This window comes from Rousettus aegyptiacus, unplaced genomic scaffold (assembly GCF_014176215.1).
Source record: "Rousettus aegyptiacus isolate mRouAeg1 unplaced genomic scaffold, mRouAeg1.p scaffold_m13_p_1, whole genome shotgun sequence".
In the NCBI taxonomy this organism is placed as follows: domain Eukaryota; kingdom Metazoa; phylum Chordata; class Mammalia; order Chiroptera; family Pteropodidae; genus Rousettus; species Rousettus aegyptiacus.
In genome coordinates, this window is record NW_023416284.1 from 9,988,807 (window position 1) to 10,013,628 (window position 24,822).

At 55.3% G+C, this 24,822-nt stretch overlaps 1 protein-coding gene across 5 annotated transcripts in view; it reads left to right on the forward strand.

The window, feature by feature from the left end:
• The first annotated feature begins 3,781 nt into the window (after positions 1 to 3,781).
• The window catches only part of ARHGEF10L (Rho guanine nucleotide exchange factor 10 like), a 133,143-nt gene continuing 112,102 nt past the window's right edge, over positions 3,782 to 24,822 (forward strand). For 2 of the 5 annotated variants that reach the window (XM_016128273.2, XM_016128277.2), the window contains exon 1: positions 3,784 to 3,943. The gene's annotated coding sequence lies outside the window, so the exon portion shown is untranslated. Of the gene's footprint in view, positions 3,944 to 24,822 lie in introns of all 5 variants that reach the window. The other 3 variants (XM_016128278.2, XM_016128279.2, XM_016128280.2) reach the window with 3 other exon arrangements.

Sequence of the window (24,822 nt, forward strand, 5' to 3'; positions counted from 1 at the left end):
TGTGTCAGTGAGAAGTTGAAAGAGCTTTGTTAGGCTATATAGGATTGAGCCTTCAAAATCTTATGAGATAGAAGAGGGCCAAAAGATTAGTGTTCTCATTTTATAGGCAGTGGGACCAAATGAAAGAGGTTGAGGGCTATTTTCAGGGTCCTACAGAAAGCTTAGAGTGGAATCAGCCCCAGAGCCCTGTACTGTGTCCATGTCCAGCCCACTGGACATGAGCTATCCACCCGCCCATGGCTATCTTAGGAGAACTCAGACTGGCCTCTCCCTGACACCAGGGCCCGTAAAGTGGTCTCAGAGAAGTCAAGTTTCCCTCCTCACCTGCGCCCCGGAACCACCTCCACCTGTGGCTGTACCTTTGCCCTCAGCTTCCTTCCCACAAATGCAGGCCTTGGGTTGTGAGGAACTGGGATGCTTGGGGGGTTGCTTAGTACATCCCAGCCCGCTTCAAAATGCCTGCTATACTGAACAGGGACAGTACTGTATGGGAAGGGGGTTTCATCTTGGTTAGACAGACCCTGTCACCCTCATTTATAATCAGAATGTAATCCGGCCTCTTTAGCCAACGGAAAATACCACCCCTGCACTCCCCCCCTCCGTTCCTCCCTCTTTCTCAGGTCAGTGATGGAGATGAGGGAGAACAGGGTCCCAGGCCCATTCAGATGTATCATTAACGATTATGCTTGCACAGTAAATCCCGTCCTTACCAGAATGCTCGGCGTGTGGGAAATTCTGGTTAATCGAATGTTCTGGGACATGGAAATGTTCCCAGAGATTCTTTCTGTTCCCTTTGTGGCTATTGAAACCCATTCATTCAACTAGGTAAATATTTGTCTTGTGCCTATACTCTACTAGGCTCCGTCCCAGATGTTGGGGGTTCCACCACGAATGACCCAGCAGAGTCCCAGCCCCCAAGGACTCGCAGTCTGGGGAAGACTTGGAACAAATACACCGTACAGCATAGTAGGGTGGGCACACTGACATGGGGAGTGTAGCACACTGGGGGCCCTGGAGTCAAGTCTGGGGGCACGAGAGAAGAGATCCTTGAGAAGGTATCATTTGAGAGCATCATAAAGCGGTCAGCCACGGTTGTCGGAGGATAGAGCAGCAACTGCATTCCAGGCAGAAGGAGCGGCATGGGCTGTGTGGGCCCAGGTGTCTCCAGTGAAACACCTTGCACATTCGTTTGTGCCGTGGAGCATCGAATGTGAAGCTGGGGAGGTGAGGGAGAAGGGGTGTCTGTAGGAATGCAGGAGGTGGCCTGGCCTGGGGCTTGGGTGGGCCTGAAAGGCGTGGGCTGCTGGCTCATTTATTCTCAAGTCTGTGTTTTCTTTCTCATAAAAGTCGAATGCAGAGGGGGAAATGAAAGGAAAATGCTAATTCATAGAGGAGAGGCCTCCAAGTCAGGTGGGTGACACAGGGCTGGGAGGGTGGCGTGCACAGCTCTGTGTAAGGGGCCATGGTTTCCTGGGGCCTGCAGCGTATGGCCACATGAGAATGAGGGCCTGGCATGACCAGATCTTCAGATTTGTTAAGAGAAGCCAGCAATCTGGCTTTTTATGGGAAATCTCCCAATTGTTAAATGTTGGTAATTAATTAACAACAACTGTGGGCAAAACAAAATGTTTCGTGGGTTCCAATTTTTCTATGAGCTGGTGGATTGCAACCCTGGAGCCAGAGAGTTCTACTGATAAAGCTTTGAGGATGTCCACAGGAATCTATTATGATCCTTTAATGATCCCAACTTGTGCTGGGCTCTGAGGGCATGATGGGGACCTGGAGTATGGTCCCTGCCCTCAAGCCTGGAGAGACAGTTCAAGTAAGTACATGCCCAGAGCCCATTCAACAAAACAACAAAAGCAATTAACCAGAGCTTGGAGTGCTGTAGAGTTGAGAAGAAGCGGTCAGGGAACAGAGGCCATGGGGGAGGCTTCCTGGGGGATTCTGGGCCTTCTGATGATTCTGGGAGGGAAGGTAAGCCTTAGTGCAACCAAAGAGGAGGCATGGATTCAGCCAGAAAGACACAGAAGGGCTTGGGGCCCCAGAGGGAAATAAAATAGTCAGGGATGGGAATAGAGTAGGTTGTGAATGCAGGTCCAGAACACCTAAATTCTGGTCCAAGGCTTCATGCTAGGAGCCTTGAGGCCACTTGATGGGATATCTGAAGATATTCTTGCTGCTTTGCTGGCATTCGGAAACTTTCTTCTCTGCTGTCACCTCCACTATTTATTCACCCCTGGAATGGAAGCTCCAGTAGGGCAAGGGCCATGCCTGTTTTGTCCACTGATGCCTCTTGTATGCCTAGAATGATGTCTGGAACATAGTAAGTGCTCAACAAGTATTTGCTGGCTGTTTATTGTGAGCCTAGTATTGCCCTAGACCTAGGGCTTCAGACAAATCTGAACAACTCTTAGGACAGGCTCTGTGGACCTTAAGTTCCTGTGTGAAACAAGACAATAAACAAGCAAACAAACCAATGAATAAGATGATTTCAGAGAGCATGGCCTGAGCATGGCTTGTCTCATTGCACTGTAATGGCCTGTTTGTTTGCACCTCCTCCCAGCCTTCGAGAGCTGAGGGGGCAGGGCTGGGGTCTGTCTGGTTCCTTGTTTCATTCCTAGCCCCTAAGGCTGGTGATAAATAGGGAGCAGTTTAAAAAAAAATGGGTTTTCTTCTTTTTTTTTCTGGCTGCACAAATGTGAACGAACACAGGCTGACAAAGGTTTTCAGCCCCCATACACCTGCGCCCTTTGGAGGCTCCAGACTCATTATTATCAACCCAGGAGTAATTGCTGATAAGCCTGAGTGTGAATTTCATCACAAATTGAGAGGTAGCAGGGCAATGTTTAATAACAACAGGGATAATCTTAATTAATGACCTGATAACTGTAATTACTTGCATCATATCTGGAGGCCCTCTTTGGAATTCTGGGAGGGAGTAAGCAGCGCTCCACAGCTTTGGGGGCTGGAGGGAGGAGGTGCTAGGCTCTCCCTTGCACCCGGTCCTTGCTGAGTGAGCTTTGGCAAGTTACTCACAGCTCTGAGCCCCCCGTTTCTTCCTCAGGAAGGCAGAGCTACATAGCAGAGCTGTGGCCAGTTCGCTGAGATGATCTCAAAGCCCTCCAGGCTTGCAGCTGCTCGGGTCATGGTTACTGAGGTTGTTGTCTGAGGCCAGGGTGCAAAGTCCCAGAGGGGCTGGAGGGCTCTCAGCGCTGAGCCTGGGTTTGCCATCCACCCCCTGGGTTTTCCCCTGGGGCCCACCCAGGAACTCTAACCCTTCCGGGAACCCCCTGGACAAACTCCTGAAAGCGAGCGAGAAGCAAGCGGCCAGCGTGTGTGCAGGGGTCCTCTGGGGGAGTAGGATGGTGTGTGGGATTTTTCCAAGGGAGAAACGGGGAAGTAGGAGGGGACAGTGGGAGTAAAGGAGTGACGGGGCCCCACCCCTGCGGGCCTCAGTTTCCTCCTCTGCGTTGTGAGAGGTTGGGTCAGGGCGACGGGAGCAGAGTCAGCAGGAGGGCCCGCAGCCCTCCCGCCACGGGCGCTTGGCGGGGCTCCCCTCCTTCCTGTCCCACCCCTCGGGGGCGCCCTCGCCGGCAGGGGCTGGGCGCCCGCGGCCGGCCACCAGGGGTTAAGCGGTGACTTCAGCCACCGCGGGCCGGGCGGGCGGGGGCGGCGCCGCGTCGCCGTGCGCGGCGGCTGGACCAGGCCGCTCCGAGGCGGGCGCACTCCCGGCGGGGCCGCGACCTCGCGGGCGGCGCGCGGCGCGGCCATTGGCTCGGCGGCGGCGGCGGCGGGCCGGGCGGCGGGGCGCAGGGCTGGGCCGGCCCGGCCATGGGCGCCCGCGGCGGCCGGTCGGCTGAAGAGCGGAGCCAACCGCCGGCGCCTTTGTGAGCGGTGCGGACAACAAAGGCGCGGCCGGGCGGCCCGGCGGCCGCAGCGGGTGAGTGCGGCCCGCGGACGGGATCCGGGCCGGGGGTCGTGGGCACCGGCAGTTCGGGACTCCGCGAGGGGATGTGTGGCGCCAGGTGTCTCCAGGGCCTGGGACGTCGCCGTGCCAGGGTCGCTGACAGTCCAGTCCGGGGCCCCCGTTGCCCCCGGGTCGCCCCATCCCCGCTGCTTGTCTCTGCTTCCGCAGGACCTTTGTGTGTCCCTGATTCTCCTAGGGTGAGTCTGGCGAGTTCTCCGGGCGTTCCTGGGTGTGTCGTCTGCGAGTGTGTATCTCTGTGGCTCTGGGTGTGGAGTCGAAGCCTGGCTCTTCCTCGTGTCCCTGGGGGTGAGTGTGTGTCCCCAGGAGCTGGTGTCTCTGTGCATGTGTCCTGGGAGCCTGTCTGCTGTGGATGTATCTTTGGGTGTGAGTCCCCAGAGCCTGCGCCTGCGCTCTGTGTGTGGGTCTCTACTTGTGTCATTGGAGTGGGAATGTGTATTTGTACCTCTTGAGTGTATGTGGACATGCCCCATGGGAGTCTCTGTGTCCCTTGGGTGTCTTGACCCTCTGCATGAGTCCAGACTGGGTTTTGTGCATCAGAGAGAGAGAGAGAGAGAGAGAGAGAGAGAGAGAGAGAGAGAGAGAGAGAGAGACAGACTCTGTGCTTCACTTTCTCGTCAATTCATAGCATCGTCAGGTCCTGCTATCACTGGTTCAACTTCCCCTGCACTGACCTTGGGGGTCCCCAGGATTACATAAAGTCAGGAAATGCCCCTGGTGCCTCTGTGCTGGGCCAGCCTCTCCCACCCTGGACCCCTGCCCAGAGGCCGAACAGGGGCTGTCTCCCGGAGGAGGGGAGGTGGGAGTGGAAGATGCCCTGGTCAGTGGGAAGGCCGTGACCAAAGAACCCACTCAGGCCTAGTCACTCCTTGAGGCAGGGAAGTGTGCCCAGGGTGTGTCCCGCTGAGGATGAAGGCTAGCCCCCTGGCCTCCAGGGATGGTCTCTGAGAGGGAGCCCAGGCCTGATGCAGGAGTGTAGGAAGTGTTCCTTCCTCCTCTCCTAGGGTGGGAGCCCTGGGCAGGGGTCAGGAAGAACCTGAGGACCCCGGTTCAGGCCACAGCAAGGAGGTGGTGGTGGGTGGGGGACACTTTCTGCTCTCTTTGGAGCTGAGACATTACCTAAAAGTCCTTAGCCTTCTGGAGAGATTCAATCAGGGAAAGCCCCACCCAGTGTCTTAAGCCCCGCCCCACCTGCCCCAAGCCCCATCTGCTCCTTCTAGGATGCTGGGGAGAGGGGACAGGTTGTGCATTCTCATTAAAATGCTCAGCCCTTCCCTGCAGCCCTGTTTGCATGGCCACCACCTGCAGCATCCATCTGTCCATCTGTCTATTCGTCCATCCATCCATCACTGTGCCCTACAGCATCCTGGCCTCCAACACATAGACTAGAGAGGAGGGCCCAGTCTGGAAATCTTCAGGCTCCTTGTGACTGTAGGTGGGGGCTCTGCTTCTTCCTCAAGATCCAGGATGAAACTCAGAACCCTCCTCTGGTTCGTGAGGCGTCGGGTTGTGCCTGTGTCTGATTCTAACGCTGCTCCATCACCCTCACCTTCCCAAGGTCCCTGCTTCCTCCTCTTCCACCAAAGACCCTTTGCCCTTGCTGTTTGCTCCATAGAAAGCCAGTCCCATTCTTCATCACTTCGCTTCTCACTCGGGATCTCTTCCTTTCCGCCAGCCAGGCTGGCTCGAGAATTCTTGTTCACAATGGTCTTCCAGCCTTTGCTGTGGTAGGGATGGCTTATTTACATCTCCCAGAGGATTGTAAACCTTCAAGAGTAGGAACCATATCTGTCCTACATTACCAGCTTCAAAGAGTGTCTGACACATAGTAGGTGCCCTATCAGTAGTTGCTGATTAAGCAGATGTCCAGTAACCAATAGTTCCTAAGTTCTATTTCAAGTTTTAACTTGGGAGGAGTCTGCAGAGTGGGGATCGCTGGTGGGCTCCTCGGAGCCCAGGTATCAGGTCAGTGTAAGAGGAAGGCCTACTGTTAATTATATACATAGTAAGTGAATGAACAGATATTTATAATCTCGAGTACATGCCAGATGTTGGGATAGTTGCTTCACATATGTGGTCTCTTAAACAGTGGGAAAGAGCAGAGTGGAAAGCATATAATCTTCTTAGATAAGTTTAGCAGAGAGAAAGCGGGTGATGTTTATATATGGTAGTAGGAACTTAGATGCATCTTGCTCTTTCACGTCCACTGTCTCTTTGTTTCTACAACAGCCTGGATAATTCTGCAGGGGAGATGGGTTCACACCCATTTTACAGATGAGGAAAATGAACCGCAGCCTTAACTGACTACTCAAGGTCATGGTTAGTCAGCGAAGGACTGAAGCCTCGGTCTCCCGGACCCCCTAGACCTTACTTTTTCTCCAAAGGCTGTCTGTAGTGCCTGTTCTCGTCACCTGGCTGGACAGTGGTAAATAGGCCACTGTCTTTGCCCTTAACAGGTCTGAAGTCCAGGAAAAAGAATCAGGTTCATAATCAGCAGAGTGGGCCAAAGTTCTCCATCCACCCCACGGTACTGCCGGGGCTCAGTTCCTTTCTGGCCACGTGTCCCCGGAGAGCACTTTGGTTTCTCTTTGCCTCGCTGGAGGACATCAGAGCCACCTTCCTTTGGGGTCCTAAGCTGATAGAGTGTCCAGAAGTGGCTTTCCTTACAGAGGCTGTGCCGGGCCCTGGGCAGTGGTGTGCTGGAGCCAGTTCGTACCGAAGCATGAAAACTAAATTTTCGGAATTTTGTGAGCAGTTAAACACAGACTTTATAAAAAAATTGTTTAGTATATAAATTTATAATTAAATCAGTTATACTAGAAACAGGGACAATAAATTCTCAAAACATAGTACTTCCTAATTGTTTCACTGTATTTTACTATTACCTATGTGTTTGTGGTGGTTATATGTATCGTGTGTGTGTGTGTACACAGTCATGCTCTATGTAATGATGTTTTGGTCAGTGACACACAGCACATAGGATTATGGTCCCATAAGATTACAATGGAGCTGGATTTCTCGTAAGAAACGGAAGAATGTGTGGGTCAGGAGGAATATTTCCCCCTGACAGGAGCAGCATCTCTGAGCGCGGCGACAGAGCCCCTCCACTCGCAGCGCCTCAGTTCTGAGACACGGATGCCACCCCGGTCAGTCACACTGGCCTGTCTTGGCACAGAGGAGCCTGTCCCCAGTGCTACGTATTCAGAGGGTGCTGCAGCCCTCCCCGGTCCGGCCCGGCGGTCTTCAGAGTACAGTGCTGTCGATTTGTGGCTGAGGACCGGAGACCCTGCAGAGGGACGCAGGTCCCCAGGAGCGACCTTGTCGAGTACCGAGTGCCACTGCCGTCGTGGCGAAGGCTTTCTGTGGCAGTGCGAAGCCAGCCTGTCCCTGAACTTGGAAAATATTTTCAGGTCGTAATGGCGTAAAGCACAGATATGCCAGAGAGAGTCCTCTGTGCCAAATGGGGTCGGTGGGACCAGAGACGAATTTCCAGAGTCAGAATATCGAGTCCTCGCTTCCACACCCTCTCCATGTTAAACAGCTCCCCCCACCGCCCCGCCCCCCACAAAGTTCCTTAATCCATTGCTCCCACATGCAGTGGCCAAACCCACGTTGCCATGACAATCCCCCGTGTTCCTCTTTATCTCCATCTTCATTTCTAACTCCCACTGGTCCTCGGGCCACCTCTACTCCCTCCCGACACTTACTATTGAGGTGATCTGTGCCCCACCCACCCAGTTTCTCCTCCATATTTCCGATCGGTCCCGCCCAAGTCCCTGTTCATGGGGCAGCATTGACAGTGTCCATGTTCTATGTCTGGCCCTGTCAGACGCAGGCTGGGTGGGAGGCTTGAGGGGCAGGGTTTATATGTCTTCAGGGGTGCACGGTGACGTCCGAGGCCTTCGCACCCGCTCCCCCTCACTCACGACTCCCCCAGAGCGACTCGCAGGCCTGCCAGCCCCTTTCACGCTGAGCGCCCTGTGCAGCTGTGCCATTCGTATCTTTCATACCGTATTTTTACCGTAGCTTTTCTATGTTTGGTGTGTTTATATTCACAAGTACTTACTGTTTTGTGGCAGTTGCCTGCAGCATTACATACAGTGACATGCTGTACGGGCTTGTAGCCAGGAGCAGCCGGCTGGACCATACAGCCTAGGTGTGCGGTAGGCTGTCCCGCCTGGGTTTGTGTGAGTGCGCTCTGATGTTCGCACGATGTACATGCTCTGTGGTGTTCACATGATGTAGTTGCCTAACGATGTATTTCTCAGTGCACCTCGTCATTAAATGGCACATGACTGTGTAATGTGTATACTGGTGTCTGTTCACATCTCTTCCCCACTCTGTTTGGGGGTGCCACCTTGGTGCTCGAAATTGGCCATAATGAGAGTATTTACACCACAGAAATGGGCAAACACTGCAAATCAGGGCCCCTCCTGCCCCAGAGTCTGTTGTTAACCATTTGTCAGATCACTGTGGGGATCCAGCAGTGAGTAATTTGGGGACAGCCCCTCCCTGGAGCTCACATTCTGGTATGACATCACTCCAGGGCTGGTTTAGAGACCTCACGGGGTGCAGAGTGAGAGAGGCAGCTCTGGGCTGGGCGACTGTGGTGTTTGGGGTTGTGAATCGCCCTCAAATGACCTCTCCCTCAGGAAACTGAGTTATTTTACCGTGCACTGAGAAGAGGGTAGGATTAAGTTAATTGAGAGCCTACTTTGCCATTGATTGGATAACTGCACGCAGGGCACCCAGGCATCTGGGAGGCAAACCAGGGGTGGTCCAAGGACACAGTGGACAAGTCATGTAGCTCAGGGCTGGTGAAGGTGTGATGTCCAGGACCCTGGTGGGCAGAGCTGTCTGGGAGAGGCTGAGGACACAGCAGGCATGAGCCTTGCACCTGGACTCAGGGACAGCATAAGAGAGCAGAGCCGGAGTGTCGAGTGGACATCTCTTTACAAGAGCCATAGCTCTTGTCCAGTCTGTGAGCGCTGGTTGGCAGGTGGACGCGTACACAGTTACATACAGTGATGTGTGAGCAGGATATAGCAGGAGAATGGAGGAGGGGGAGAGAAAAGGGTCTGGGTCGAAGAAACAGAGTGCGCCAGGGCTCAGAGGCACGAGCTGTTGGGAGGTCAGTCTGGCTTGAGTGTCAGGCGAAGCAAAAGTCTGCAGGGCTCGTGTCAGAGCAGGGCAAGTGCAGAATCTTCCTCAGGTCAGAGGGTACAGCATCACCTGGGCCCCACCAAAAGGTCTGGGCACCAGACCTCACCCGCCAGGGTCATAGTACTCTGTGGGTCACGCCCTACCCTGCAGGTCTTGAAGGTTTCTTGGTAATCCCTTGTTATCCCCAAGCTCGCTGCCGTTTCAGCCCTGGCATCGGTGGCCGGTGGATTCTCCAAAAAGATTTTCATTTTAATATCACACCAAGCAAAACAGACTTGGGAAGGTGGATCAACTGTCTTCTCCCACCTCCAATAATAGCAGAAAAGCCTAAGATTAAAGTAACCGATATTGTGTTATCCAGTGTTTTTCGTTACCTTTGCTACTTCTGCCCTTCATTTAGGCAGACGGTTAATTGAGAGCTTATTTAAAAGACAACTCGTGTTTACTTTATGCCTCAACGTGCCAGACATTTTCCATGCATCAGTTCATTTAATTGCTATACTGACCCTGCAGATAAGTACTGTTATCACATCTTATAGATGAGGAAACCGAGTCTAAGTTTGAGTGACCTTCTCAAGGTCACAATGTTTGTAAGCGGCAGGATTCAAACTAGGTAGTGAGCTCTTTCTATAATCCCGCCTTTATTCTGTTTTCCTTTTCTCTTTGAGGCGGGGAGGGAGAGAAGATTCACCGCTGGTCTGCAGTCTCTACATACTTTGCCATTCTTTGTTTGAAATCGATGTTTTTTTAAATTTATTTATTTATTTTTTTTTATACACTTAGCTGGGTTCATTGCCCTGTGGTTTTTGGGTCAAGGCCTGGAATAGAACCCCAGTGCCCAGATGGGCCCCTAGGCCTGCTGTCAGGAAAGAGCTAATAATAATGGCTCATATTTATGGAGAGAGCTGTACTAATAGGTCTTATTTACAGAGTGGCAGGCACGTTGGCAGGCATGTGGCTCGTGGGATCTTGTTTAGTCCTCGGCCATCCTGAGAGGCGGATTGTGTCATCAGCTCCATTTTGCCCCCGATGAGGCAGAGGCTCGAGGCAGTCATCCTACTTGCCCAGATCATGCACCTGTGAGGGATGGAGGCAGCACAGGTTAACCTTGTCCTGCTTGCCCCAGAGCCCTAGGTTCCCAGTCCGATGTCCTAGGGCAGTGCCCCCCCCCCCCCCCTTCAGGGTCTGGCCTGGCTGTGCCTTCGATGTCCCCTCAAGTCAGAGTGCCCATATGCTGCGGTAAGTAGGGAAGGACAGTTGATTACTTCTTGTGCCCACCTCTTGGTTAGAGCCTGGCACCGAGCCCCCTGCCAAGGGGTTCAGTTCATCTTCCCACTCACCTGCCTTGGCTCAGGCCTCACTACCACCTTATTTGCAAGGACATTCTCAGTCTGGGGCAGGGCAGGTGGTTGGAGGTGGCTCCTGCCCACGACGGTGCACAGGGCCCTAGGCAAGGTGGCATTTCTGGGTCTGGACATTCTCCTGCAGAGCCTGGCCTCTTGGCCTCTATAAAATTCCCTCTTCCAGAGGCTGCCTGATTGGTATGCATCCCTGACTCTCAGCCATTAGCCCGGGAGGCGAGGGGAGGACCAGTTCTCATTACTTCCCTCTCTTCATTGTCTGAAGTGGGCAGACTTAGAGCTTTAAAAATGCGGGCTTCTTATTCAATTTCACTAGAAAAACAATGGTTTAAATTAAGTAGAGGAATGACAGTCTCTGAAAATTGAAGAAAAATATTCCTGAACCAAGACATTACCCAGAACCTTTGCATTGCATTTAAAAATAAAGGGTTACTGTACTTTAAATTATGCATGTATTACATGACCAATTGAAGAAAACCTGGAAAATACATAGAAAAATTAACACCTCCCTTTATCCACTACCCAAAGCCCGCCTCTCTCGGTGTTGCAGCGTATAGCATTCATTTATTCGGTGACTGGTTTGCTCATTCAGCAAGTCGTTGTTTAGGGTCCACACAGGGCCCGGCCTGTGTTGGCCTCGGGGGCGTAAATGGGCGCTCTTCTTCCTGCTGGGCCTCTTTCTGTGTTGGACCTCGGGTAACTCACTTGCTTCCTCTATATCTTGGTTTTCTCATCTGTAAAACGGGGATTACACTGGTGGCTGTGTCATGTGTGGGGAGGACTTAAGGAGAAAGTGCAGGTCGGGGGCTTGGGACAGCGCCCGGCCCACGGGAGAGCTTCGCGCTGTGGGCGTCGTCGCGTCCGTGAACCAGCCGCCTGTACGTAGCCTTGCCCCGTGGGCCTTAGGCGATGGCAGAGGAGACGAAAACCAGACGGATCACACGAATTAATACGGCAACCGCGTGTTGTCTGTGGAAGAATGTCCAGCCTGTGGAAAAGGGTTCTAAGTTTGTTTGCACCAGCGTCTTTGAGGACACGCCTGGGAGCAAGAGAACACGCTCCAGAGAGTGGCAGTTTGGAGCGTGAGTGGCAGTTTGGCCCTTCTGTCTCTGCATTAGGACTCAAAGGAGAGGACGCGAGAAAGGTCCCATGGAATCCGTGGGTGGCGGATTAAGGAGGCGGGAGAAAGCCAGGTGGGGAAACCACTGGGGGTGGATAAAAAGCAAAATGGAGAGACACGTGCTTCTTTTACATTGGTGGGTGCAGGAGAGCGAACATCTAACATCTGGAGCAGGGGTCCATAACCCCCCGGGCTGTGGACCGGGACCAGTGCCTGGTACGGACCAGGCCGCACAGCAGCAGGTGAGCGGCGGACAAGTGAGTGGAGCTCCATCTGTATCTGCAGCTGCTCCCAGCGCCAGCACCGCCGCCTCAGCTCCACCTCAGATCATCGGGCATTAGAGCCTTATTAGGAGCGCTGGTCCCTAGTACCAAAAAGGTTGGGGACCGCTGCACTACAGCACAAGAGATGGCATGCTCTCAGTAAGATAACGGAGAGGGGTTTCGTGGTCTCGTGCCGCGGCGCTGGCGGCCGTGCCTTCGAAGGGTCTGGAAAAGAGAATCTCTCTGATATTTCAAATGTGTGTTGTCCTAGATGCGTAAGGACAACGGACAGGGTTTGCTTCAGGTAACGGCTGACCTTTGCTAAGGAAGCTGCAGGCCTGGGACGTGCCTGCCCGCCATGACCTGCCCAGTTAGGAATTTATGATCAGACCATCTGTGTGGTTACTTTTGATCACCGAGCTTGCCAAGCCTGCCCACGCGGCCCCCCTCAACTTGTTAGGTCTACTATGTCACCCCTCTTCATTTATAATGTCACATAGTAAATCCTGTGAAAGGAACAGCCCAATGCGACGTGATGGGATTAGCTAGGGGCCTCTGGGCTGGGGTGGAAACTTGGGCGTAGATGGACAGACGGGCCCACCCAGAGGTCGGGGTAAGGAGGAGGAGCCGAGGGGGAGGGAAGGGGCAGCCAGCGGCCTGGGAGGAGAGAGGAGAGTGGGGTCTCTGGGATGTGCACACAGTAGATTGTCTCAGAAAAGAGCTAGTGGCCGACAGGGCTGCAGGCCAGCGAGAGTTTAAGTAGATGAGACAGAAGAGTGGCCACTGGGTTTGGCAGCAGAGAGGCAGCTTGGGCCTGTTTGTAAGAGCAGCTTTGGAGGAGTGATGAGGCTGGAACCTGCAGGGGGAGAGGACCAGGAGGATGGGAGGTGAGGAAGGAGAGACAGCGTGTGGACAGCTTCTGAGACGCTGGATAAGTGAGGGGGGCTTGGGGAAAGAGGTCTCTGTTGGATGGGAAGTAGGGGGACCCAGGAGAAAGGTTTGTGCTGGTGGCCAGGACTGCCCCAGAGGGGACGAGACACATGGGGCAGCTACGGGAGCTGGATCTTTATGCAAATAAGAGGGGGGGTGTGGTACCCAGCTTGATGATGGGGTGGCGGATGAGGTGGCTTCTTAGGAAATGGGTGAAATTGGGGTAGATTTAGAGTATACATGGGGACAACCTTGTCTGATGGCCTCATGGTTCTCAGTGACATCTTTCTTGACCGGGGGGGGGGTGGGGTACAGTCTCACTAAGGTGGCCCACCCAGGAGAGGTCATTTGCAGCCGCTAAGAAGGGGCAGAGATTGCTGGGTCCCCAGAACGACGGAAGCCGGTGTTCCTGGGCCCCGCTTTGTGTGGAGGAGGAAGCGGATCGGAGAGGCCAGCGGCCTGTCCGCGATGGCGTGGTGGGGCAGAGCTCCCACTCCCGACTCCGCGGGGCCCGCCTTCCTCCGGGCGCTGGGCCGCTGGGGCCGGCGCTGGTGAGCATCCCAGCCAGCTGGGAGCTTGGCGTCGGGGGTACTCGGTCCCCACGGCAGCAGCGACTGCAGCTGGGCCAGGTCAGATGGCTCTGGGCCCCACGTCACGGCCACCTCTCCCTTTCCTTCCCCAGATGTAAAGTGCAAGGAACTCACCTTCACGCGCCAGGCACTGTGCGAGCACTCTGGGGGACCAGCCCATTGCATTCTTACAGTACCTGAGGTCCAGGGGCCGTAACTGTCCTCGCCTTACGGAGCGGGGAGAGGCCCGAGAGGTGGCTTCTGCCCAGCCGGCACACACCAGCTGCAAACCGGGGCGAGGGGCCGCACCCGGGTGTTTTGGCTGCTCCCCCCACAGCATTCCGTTTTGCAGAGGAGGAGACCGAAGCTCCGGGAGCAGTGAATTTGTTTTCATTCGCCTGTCCTTGCAGTCCGTCCTCCCTACACACATTTATTGGGCACATATTTCTTGATGGAGCCGGGCACGGGGCTGGGAGCTGGAGATGAGTAAAATGCGCTTACCCTCTTTCTGGCACTGGAGGCTCATGAGTAGCCAGTGGAAGGACGAGAGAGAGAGAGAGAGAGAGAGAGAGAGAGAGAGAGAGAGAGAGAGAGAGAGAGAGAGAGAGAGACACGGAGAGACGGAGAGACAGACAGAGGGGGAGAGAGACAGAGAGAGACAGAGAGAGAGAGACACACACACGGAGAGACGGAGAGACGGAGAGACAGACGGCGGGGGGGGGGGGGGGAGGAGAGAGAGAGAGAGACAGAGAGAGAGAGAGAAAGAGTGCTGAACCCAGGGTCGGGGCCCAGAGAGGCTGCCCAGGGAATCTTGTGAGCAGAGCAGCCCAGAGGCGGAGTCAGTTCAGGGAGAGGAAGCTTTGCAATCGCAGGCAAAGGCAGGGGTGGGGTGGGGAGAGGTGGAGGGGGTGAGCATGTCATAGGGGAGGGGGCGGTGGGGGAAGCCACCGAAGGGCTCTGTACATCTCACTAGCACATCTCACTTTCTCTTGAGGACCACAGGGAGCCGGTGGAACGTTGTTTCCAGATAGGGAGGGACAAGATCGGAATTTTTGCCTTGGGCGGAGACGGGGTTGGAAGGGGCAGGAGACCTCAGGGAGACCTTGGAGGCCGATTCCTAGATCCTGCTGCAAATCCTGCTTCTTCCTTAGTGCTTCCCAAACTCTGTGCTTTCCTTTTTTTCCGAGAAGGTTCCTGTGACTTAGAGAGGTTAAGCAACTTGCTCGAGGTCACACAGCGTAACAGGACATCCAAGCTAGGTCTCGTCCCTCGAGTGAAGCAGTCAGTCGCAAGGGTGGAAGCAGGTGGTGTGCAGCCCGGGGAGTTGCTCACCGGCGGCTCCAGGTACACGTCAGCACCCCGCCATCCGCAGCTCCTCTTGGGGCTTTCACCTGTTGCCCTTTTGCAGTCTCGGAGAACGGGCAGTGCCTCTGGGCGGGAGGAGCTGGGCTGCTGTGGGGAAGTGGCAGTCGGCTGTCCCCGAAGCCAGGGCCCCCGGGAGGTTTAAGTGTTTTCCAGGGCCTCAGCTTCCCCCCCAGGGCTGGGTCATGGCGGGCCAGTGAGGGAGGCGGTCCCTGCTGGGGGCAGCAGCTGTGTTTGACAGATGCCAGGCAGAGCCTCATTCTCAGGGGCCGGGAGAGGTGGGGCGCAGTTCCCAGAGCCCTGTCCCTCAGGAGCCCCGTCACTTTGGGTAGCTGTCTTGTCTCTCTGGAATCTTGGTTCCCTCATCTGCAAAGTGGGGATGATAGGAAGTGTGATCCAAAAGGGCTGGAAAAATAACCTGCCTTTACCGAGGGCCTAGAGTGTGCCAGGCACCATGCATTATCTCCTTTCAGTTCTTTGTGGCAATCTTGTGAGGTACGAATGGTTATTATCTTCATGTAGCAGATGAGGCAGCTGAAGAACAGAGAGGGCAGGTAATTTGTCCAAAGCCACACAGCTAGTAGATGGCAGAACTTGAACCCTGATGCGTCGGACTCTGGATACCTCCCTTGGGACTCTACTGGTCTCCTAAACTTTGTACAGCTGAGCCCTTCCTTGGCAAATCACCTGATAGGAAGTTGTGGGGCTCCGGCATTCAGCCCACCCCACTTTGGGACACCTGACTTCCTCCAACCCCTGAAGTTTCATCGCCAGCCTTGGTACTCCAGGGGGCCTACAGCCCTTCTCACATCCTCTCACAACCACTGGGGCAGAGCCGGGCTGGGAATCCCAGCATCCTGCTCTTTTTACCCCCCCGGGGTCTCAGGAAGAGCACTGGACTGGGAGCCAGGCACCTGGGGTCCAGCGAGGGCAGCGAAGGGACAGCGTCAGGGAGAACAAAAACACCGCTTAGTCCGCCTGGCCCGGGGCGCAGACCTCAGCTGCTTGCCGAGGTGGGGGCTCGGGACCAAGGAGAGCTTGCGGCCAGCAGGGAGGGAAACGGGAGCCGGGGGTCGATGGGAGGCAGAGACTCATTGAGAGCTGGACGGCCTTTCGGGATCATCTAGTCCAAAGTCCTGATTTTACGTACAGGACATAAAAAATAGTCTTCGTTCGGAGAGGAGTAGTGAGTGACCCCTCTCCGGTCACAAAGCCAAGGCGCAGACCCAGAAGCAGGTTTGGGCAGCGGGGTCCTCGGCTTCGCCTCCCGGCCGCTTCCGCAGGTGTGACCTCCTGCCCAGGCCCCGCCGCTGCCTGTCCTCTCCCCGTCCCAGCGGAGCAAGCGCGACAAGAGCCACGACGGTAGCAAGGCATGCCAGGAGCCGTCCCACGGAATCGAAGCGCCTCGGTCGCCAGTGCGTGCTCGAGGCACACACTGTCCTGCTCAAGTCCCGTCGTCCCCACGTGCTGGTTGATGGCTTTGGGCAAGGCACGGGGCCCCTCTCAGTCTCCAGCTCTCCTGATCCGTGTCGCGGTTTCAGCAGATTCTGAAATCGCAGGCCGTTACGGTGCCTTGAACGCGCGGAGATGATTCGTCTCCAGGAGGGAGGTTTCTGGTCCGGTTCTTCCAGAGTCTTTGACCACCAAACAGTGAGGACCTACTAGCATATTTCGGGACACAAGTGTTCCCCCAAATCGGCAGATTGAGAAAAACCGAAGTCAGCGGTTCCTCAGGACTGTTTAAACTTTTAAACTCAAGCACTGTGGACCGATTGCGACGTTCTGGGGAGCCGTTCTCTGCAGAGCTGTGACAAACAACCCCCTTCCCCATCGCCCTGGGGTCAGCAGAACCATAACTTCTTTGACCGTTGATGCTCATCCCGTTCTTCAATGCCCCCTCTTCTCTTGAGAGCGAGTTGCTTTATCCTTGGCCATGGTGGAGGCACCTGGAGCCTTCCATGATCAGAGCCACCTTGTTCCCTGGGGCAGCGAGACCGGCTGAGGTGTCTCTGGCCAGTTGCTGCTGCCCTGCCGCAGGCTCTTCCCAGGACCCTGGCCCACCGGGAGCCGGTTCGGAGGGTGTGAGGCTGGGGAGAGCCTCCTGCGCAGGCCAGGACAGCTGGGAGCATGGAGTGAGCCTGGTGCATGGCCACCTGGCTCTAGCTGGGCTCTGACACTCCCTCTTTGATGACCTTGGGCAAAACACAGCCCTGCGTGTCTTGAGATGAGAGGCAGTGCTTTCTTAGTCATTGGTTCAATCCAGGCTCAGGTTCTGAGGAAGGGCACATTTGCTACCCTTTGCTGTGTTTCTTGGAGTCATCCAAAATGGCCCATCAAGAACTTTTCTCTCTCAGAAGGCAAGGTGTGGACGAAGGTGCCAGACACATCAGGTGGTCTTAGCACCCTGGGGAGCCCGTGAGCCAGTAATTCTCACACATTCATGTGCGCCAGGATGGCCCTGATAGCCTGGTAAGGATGCAGATTCTCAGGCCTCACCCCAAGAGACCGAGTTTGTAGGTTGGGGTCGGCCCTTAGAATCTACATTTTTTTGAATGCCTGTTCCTTACTCACATGGTTGTGAAGCCAATAGTTCAAGGACCACAGCTTGAAAAAGGCTGTTCGCCTCTCTTTTAACCTGAAGATGCTTAAGTGAGCGATGATCCGCTGGAGTTGGTGACGGTTCCGTAGAGCCCTGTTCTGAGATGCTGTCATCCGTGGTCACAGCATTCAGTAGCTGGGGACTCCTCTTCCCCACAAGCCACTGTCTCCCAAACCTGGCCAATTGCTGGAATTGGCCACAAAGCCTTTGCACAAAATACGAATTCTTGAGTTTCACCCTTAGAGATTCTGAACCAGCAGATCTCAGCTGGGACCCGGAAATCTCCATGGTTAAAACCTCCCTAGGTCTTCTGTTCATTTGTTTGCCATTGATTCAACAAGTGTTCATGGAGGGCCTGCAATGGCCCGGGCCCAGGGAAAGGCGCCGAAGACATGATTGTTAGGCCAGACATGGTCTCGGACATTATGTCACGTCTGCTGCAGCCTGGTGAAGGAAACAGACGTGATTACGTAGGGATGCTCGGCCAAGTGGGGAAATAAGTGTCTAGAAAATGGTTGGGTCAGACTAAATACCTGGGCAAAGCTGGGATTCCTTGGTAACTGAGCTCCAGTAACTTCCAGATTGAAGTAGAGCCCTTAGCCCAGTGGCCTCTCTGGTCACTACTTATAGGGTCCTGGCACTTGTTCATTCGCTTAGCCATTAATTTATCCATCCATCCATCCATCCATCCATCCATCCATCCATCCATCCATCCATCCATCCATTTATCCATCCATCCACCCACCCACCCACCCACTTGCCCAACCATCCATTCATCCACCCATCCATCTACTCAGTCATTCATCTTCCCTTGAATCTTAACCATATGCTGAGGACTGGGTACCGGAGAGAAAGAAATGAAAGGCATTCTCCCTGTCATCAAGGAACTCACAGTCTGGTGAGGGAGTCAGAGAATAAAGCAAATGAGTCCAGTCCAGAATGTGAGGCACTCAGAGGGGTGAGTGGCCAGCTCTCCCAGTGGGCATCATGGAAGACGTCCCTGAAGTCAGCTTGTGTTAAGGCTCAAAATGTAGGTGGGAGTGTTCCAGGCAGACCAGGTAGGACATGGTTTCTAGGCCAAGGAAGGGCCTTGACCTTGGCAAGGTGGTTGTGTGGCTGGGGCAGGTGAGGGATCCTCTTCTGCTCCCAGAGCTCAGGCTCCATCTTCTGTTTTCCGTATTTGTGGGCCATGAGGCCTGGTCCGTGGTAGGTGCTCAGCAAACATCCATCATTGGGGAGTGGGGAGATGGGGTCATCCGTCAGAGAGGATGGCCTTGTGGGCCATGCTGAGAAGCTTGCGGCTCTGCGGGGGACCTGGAAAGGGTGCAGGTGGGGAATGACACCATGCTCTGGCCCATCGGCCAGGTAAGGAGAATGGGGTGGGAGGCATGAGGGGGCCTCCCCAGCTCTCACTATCCTCATCCTCCTGGGCCTTTGGTTCTTTCCTTGTGAGGCTCAGAGTCTTCGTGTTCATGGAACCTCGGGGAGCCTGTGACTCCTTCCCAGTGGTGGGTCTTTCTTGCAACCGAAGAGCTCTGCCTGCATCAGGGTGGGGGGTGAGGGGACAGAGTCGTGTGTGTGTGTGTGGGGTGGTGTACAGGCAGTGGTGGCTAAGAGCCTTGGCCTCTGGAGTCAGACTGCCTGGTTTTGATCCTCACTCTGATTTTGTTAGCTGTGTGTCCCAGGGCAAGTGTCTCAACCCCCCTGTGTTTCAGTTCAATTTCTTAGCTTGTCAGATGGGATAATAACAACCTCTTCGTCATCAAGCTCTTGGACCAGTGAAGAGAATTGCCACATATAAAGCAGGCAGAGCTGTGCCTGGTACCTGGTAAACATCCGGTGAACAGTGGCTGAAATGTGGAGCTTTGGAGGCAGGCGCGCTAGACTGTTGCATGTTTATTAGACTTGCAGCCAGGAGACCTGGTCCAAACCCTCGCTCTACCTCTGCCTAATTAGAGAGCTTGGCAGGCTGACTCAGGGTCTCATCTGCGAAGCGGGACTGACACCCCAGTCGGCTGCTGGGGGGAGCACTGAGTCTGGTGGTTCCTTCTCTGCGTTGGGCTTATTATTGAGGTCAGAAAACTTGGGTCTGAATAGCTGGGGTGAAATCCCCATTCGATGAGGGTGGTGTGGCAGCCGCCTCCACTACCCGCAGACGCTAGAGCTCGGGGTCATGCGGCCCCAGCCTTCCCCCTCGCATGACGGGGGCTCAGGGTCTTCAGAGCAGGTGCAACAGGGTGGAGGGGGGCACTCAGTCTGCAGGGACCTGGGGAAGGGCCAGCCTGGGTCTGAATGCCCCGGAGAGCCTGGGGCTTGTGACACCTGAGCAGGACTCAGCCCCCTCCCCCCACCTCGCGTCCCTGCTTGGTTTGAATTCTCAGGGCTGAGTGACTCAGGTATGCCTGATGCCTCAGCAGATTTGGGTCACAAGCGGGTAAATATTAACCCTAGAAATTTAGCTTGGAATATAAACCTGTTTGGACTGGCTGCCTGGGGGACAGCCAGGTTCTGAGTCCCCGTCCAGCTGATGGCCGGGATAAGCGGGTGCCCTCCAGGGGAAGAGAGGGCCCCTGCTCCACACTAGGTGACGGCGTTTAATAACCCTCAGTGTCCAGTGGTGAGGGGAGGCCGTATCCGTGTTGCAGCAGAGGAGGGGACCGGGGCATAGAGAGTGCAGGAGGCCTGCTCAGGTGCATAAGGTGCATAGCTAATGCGGTGGGTGGGGCTTGGAACCGGGAGGGTCAGAGGGTCGCCCTGCAGAGCCCACGCTTCTCCCATCTGGACCCCAGCCGTCCGCTTGCTGCTGTTAGGGCCACACCAAGATGCTCCTGCCCATGTCACACGTGATACGGTTTGCTCTCTGGCTCCTCTGAGTCTGGGCCTCAGCGTCCCCTTTTGCAAAGTGGGGACAGGCTGTTTTGGGGTCCCTGGTACACAGGACCATGACCAGGACACCTGAGTGCAGTGAGGTAGGAGCACAGGGGAACTGTCCCTGCTTGAGGCGTGTGGGGCTCTCCTAGGGCCCGGGCTGGGTTTTGGGAGTGACCACCTGGCCAGCCAAACGAGCCTTCACCTGAAGACCATGTACGAGGCGCCTCGGGGACACCCAGGGCCCAGCTACTGTTCCTGTCCCCTGGGAGCCGACACGTGAGCAAGAATGAGAACACAGGCGTGGGGATTTCAAGACCCAAGTTCGAATCCTGAGTCTTATTAGCTGTGTGATCTTGGGCAGGTGCCTTTGACTGGCTCAGTCCGAGCGTCTCCCTCTGAACGAGGAATCAGAACCCCTACTTCATAGGGCCATCGTGAGGATGAAGTGAGGTGGTGTTTGCAAAAGTCCTAGCTTATAGCAGGTGCTCGGTAAGTTGGCCTCACTTCTCAGGTTCGCAGACGACAGTCTTCTGAGGCCGAAAGTGACCAGCGGGTCTGAAAGGTGCGTGAAGGCTGCTGCTCTGGTTGGCACTGGCAACCCAGGAGCAGCGTGACTGATTCTGCAGGCAGCTGGAGATGCGGCAGAAGCGGGTGTTAGCTCCACAAAGGTGTTGGGGGTGAGGGCCGTGGGCTGAGCTTGGCTGGGGGGAGAGGGAGATACTAGCTTTTGCTTGGTTCCACCTGCCTCACTCCACCCCCCACCCCAGCCCTGTAGGTAGAGGCAGCACGAACATGGCCCGTGGCCATTTTCACAGGCGGGGAACATCAGAACCCTGGGAGAGGAAGTCACTTGCCCAACGCTGGTGGGAGAGTTGGTGGCAGAGCCAGGTGGACCCCCAACCTGAGACCCACCTGATCCTGATACTACACCTTCAGCCGGCTGGGGGCTGTCAGGCTCCCTGGCCTCTCTGCCTGCCCTGCAGCCAGCTATGAACAGAATATTCCAGGGGCCATGACTCGCAGGCAGGCTCTTCCTCCCCCAGAACACTTTGTGTTTTTCTTTCTTTTACTCTTCCCTAATAAGGTCTCCTGTGGTGCTCACCTCTCCCTTCTTGGGCCCTGGAGGGCTTTTGCCCTGGGGAGCCTGTCCCGTTAGACAGCTGCTGGACCACAAGTGCTCAAAAGTGGGAAAGGTCAAGTGGAGGCTGAGCGGAGGGAGACGTCAGAGTTGCACAGACCTGTGTCCAGAGCCGGGCTGGCCTTGGAAAAGTCACTTTACTTCTGCGAACCTGTGTGAACTCACGTCAAGCCAGCTAGCCTTCCTTGAAGACCAGTTAGATGCCCAGTGTGGCGCTAGCTGTCTTGGGTAGAGCAGTGAACAGACTCAGCTGCGGTCCTCTGGGAGCGTCGAGGTAGAGTGGGGCGTCACGTGGGGACCTGGATCTCGTGAAATAACATGTGAGGCACCACATGTGGCTCCCGGTTTTAGCCGAAACTCAGAAATGAGAGTGAGCATTCCCTTTGTTCCCAGCCGGGGAGAGCGGTCACTGGGATTTCGTGCGAATGGCTGTCACTTTGATCTCGCTCGTTAACCGGAAAGCGGGGGGGCCTCTTCTGGAGGTCGATTTCCTGAGTGCATTGCTGATGCGAGTTAATGTCGCTTGCTGTGAGCTGAAGCTGCCATGTTCCCACGAGTGCCCTGACCTTTGCAAGGAGGAAGTGCAACCTAGGTGATGTCCCGGGGGAGTCCCAGGCACGCAGGGGGAGCCCGAGAGGTGTTTGTCGAACTAAGAAGAGGGACGGTGGCAGCCTGGTTGTGTCCCAGTGGGGGCGGAATTGACATGGGGAGGGAGGACCAGCTGGTGGGCGTCCTGTGCAGGAGGCAGGAGCCTGGTTCTGAGAAACTGCACAGGATGAAATGAGGGCAGGTTTAGACCCTTTTAATGTGGGACAGTGAGACAAAAGACAAAGAAGAAATTCAAATACGAGAGTAGGACAGTGGCTCTAGGACAGTGGCTCGGCTCGGGGTGGGGTGGGGCATTTACGGAATACCCACTCCATGCCAGGCCAGGCACAGGGCGAGGCTCAGTAAGTCTGTTGGGGCCTGGAGCCTTTTTCTTTTGTCCACCGGTGTATCCCAAACACCTAGAGCAGTAGTTGGCTCACAGGGGTGCCTAATCAATACGGGCTGAACAAATGAATGACTGTTTTACTTAATAGGGTCTCAGGAGGGCCATTACACCCAGTTCGCAGATGAATAATCTGAGGGTTAGGGAGGTCAAGTCACGCATTTGCTTGTTTGTGGGGCAGGGATTTGGAGTCAGGGCTGGGTGATGTCAGAGCTCAGGCTCTGATCCCCCATCTGCTAGGATTCTCAAGAAGGAATTCTTTCTCTGGCCGACGGGTTGGATTTCAGCCTGTCAAAGCTCTCTCCCTTCTGAGCGTGACTGCTGCAGGAAAATACAGAATGCTTGATTCAGAAACAGAGGAGGGTCAGTGCTGTAAATCACAGTGGATACTCCAGCCGTTCATCCTGTTTGGACCAGGGAGCGCCCTTTTAAGGAGCTGGGTTAGGAGGGGAGTCAGTGCGGCCAACTTGGTCTGACATCATGGTCATCCTCAGTCACAACAGGCGAGGAGGATGCCTGTTCCAGAGCTGTGGTGGCACATAGCTGTGCCCTCCTTGGTCAGTCAGTACAGTGGGGCCTGAACCTCAGGCTGCTACCCAGTGCCTTCTCCAGGGTGACAGCTGGATGGGCCTTGGATGAGTACGGTATTCACAGGAACAGGTGCCTGTCCTCAGCCCCCACCTGATTCCAGACTAGAATGCCCAGTGAGACTTAATGTGTTTGCATTCAGCTGCTCCAGGAGCCCAGGGCTGGGACCCTGACAGAGGGGGCTTGTCAAGGCTCTGCTGGGGGCAGTGCAGCTAGGCCCCTCCCGGGGGGCCAGAGCACTTTGTCTGCCCGTCCTTCAAGTTCTCTTCCTGATGTGCCAGCCCACTGGGGTGTGCCCTTGTGGTCCTATCTGTTTACCAGAGTGTCTCCCAGATAGCTCAGGAGCCCAACCCACTGGCGGTGGGCTGGTGGTTGAGGATCGAAGATGTAAATGCTTTTGGGCTTAGCCCTGCAGCCAGATGGCCTGGGTTCAAATCCCAGCTCCCCCTCTATTAACTATGTGACCTTGAGCAATTTCTTAACCTCTCTGTGCCTCCATTTCATAATCTGTAAAATGGGGATGACAGTAGTTCCTCTCTCAGAGGGTGTTGCAAAGATTAAAGTAATTATAGTAGCAAAGGACTTGGCATAGCTTTGGGCACTTAGAAGCAATTAGTGAATGTTAGCTGTTAAGATGCTGATTTTGGCACCCACTCCTTGGTGGCCTTAGGCAACCCGAGGGCTGCTGCCTTTTTCTGTGCGAGGTGCTGGGGCCGTGGGTTCCACCCACTCAATACTGTTGGTCACGACGCATGAGTGCCTGGGCCAGGCCGCTGGGAGTGGGGAGCCCTGGCAGCGTAAGGGCCTCCGACTCCTACCGGAAGCCCCGACTCCCACCGGAAGCCCCCTTCTACCTTCTCCCTCCCTCCGTCCTGCTCACATCATTCTCTTTGCTGCCCTGCCCCAGGCCTTGTGAAGATGAACATTCATGCTTGTGTTCACTGTTTCCAGGAGTATTAACTGATGGATAAGGCCCCTCCCATGTAAGTTCATGGCCCCCCAGAAGTGTGGTAGCCCCACCATCAGAGCGCATCCCCCTACCCCAGGAGAACTACCTGCTGTTTCCCGTTGGTACCTGTTTGGTTCTTCTTCCCCTGCCGGACTGTGAGCTCTGAGGGGAAGGGACTGCTGAGTGAGTGTGGAGGGTCGAGCCGTGAGCTAGGCTAGGCACGGGGGGCCCAGGGGGGAGCGGGGCTGCGCCCCTGGCCTCGGAGAACTCACGGTCTGGCTGTTTTTTCACGAACTCACGCCCAGCCGCCGGGTGCCAGAAGCGGTGCTGGGTGCTGAGGACAGAGAGGTGCAACCTGCGGTCCCCACCTCTGCCCAGTCTCTCCCAACCCCCCTCCCTCTCTCCCCACCTTCTGCATTCCAGGTGCTGGGCCAGGTGGCGGAGACGCACAGAGAGGCGGGTGGGGGTCTCCGCCCTCAGTCCCGTGGGGAGACCTGCAAAAACGAGTAACTGTAGCAGGTGCTTTAGAGACCTGTAGCCTGGTATTTATCTGCCACGGAAACCAGTGGCCATGACTTTGGTCTTTGTGTCCCTGTGACTAATAAGAGTAACACTACCCCGTGTTAACAGGCCAGTATCTGCTCTATATCCTCAGGGGACTTGACCAGCTGCCCTCGGGCCAGGGGTTCTCCATCTGGGCGCTGTTGACACTGGAGCTGGATAATCCTCTGTTACGGGGTGTCCTGTGCCCTGCAGGGTGTTCAGCGGCATCCCTGGCCTCTACCCCCTAAGATGCTTCTAGCATTCCCGACCCTTCCAGTTGCGGCAACTAAAATGTCTCCAGACATTTCCAGATGTCCCTGGGGGACAAAACCGTTCCCACTGCCTCAGATGGATCTGTAAGACTAACTGCCTAAATCAAAGTGGGAT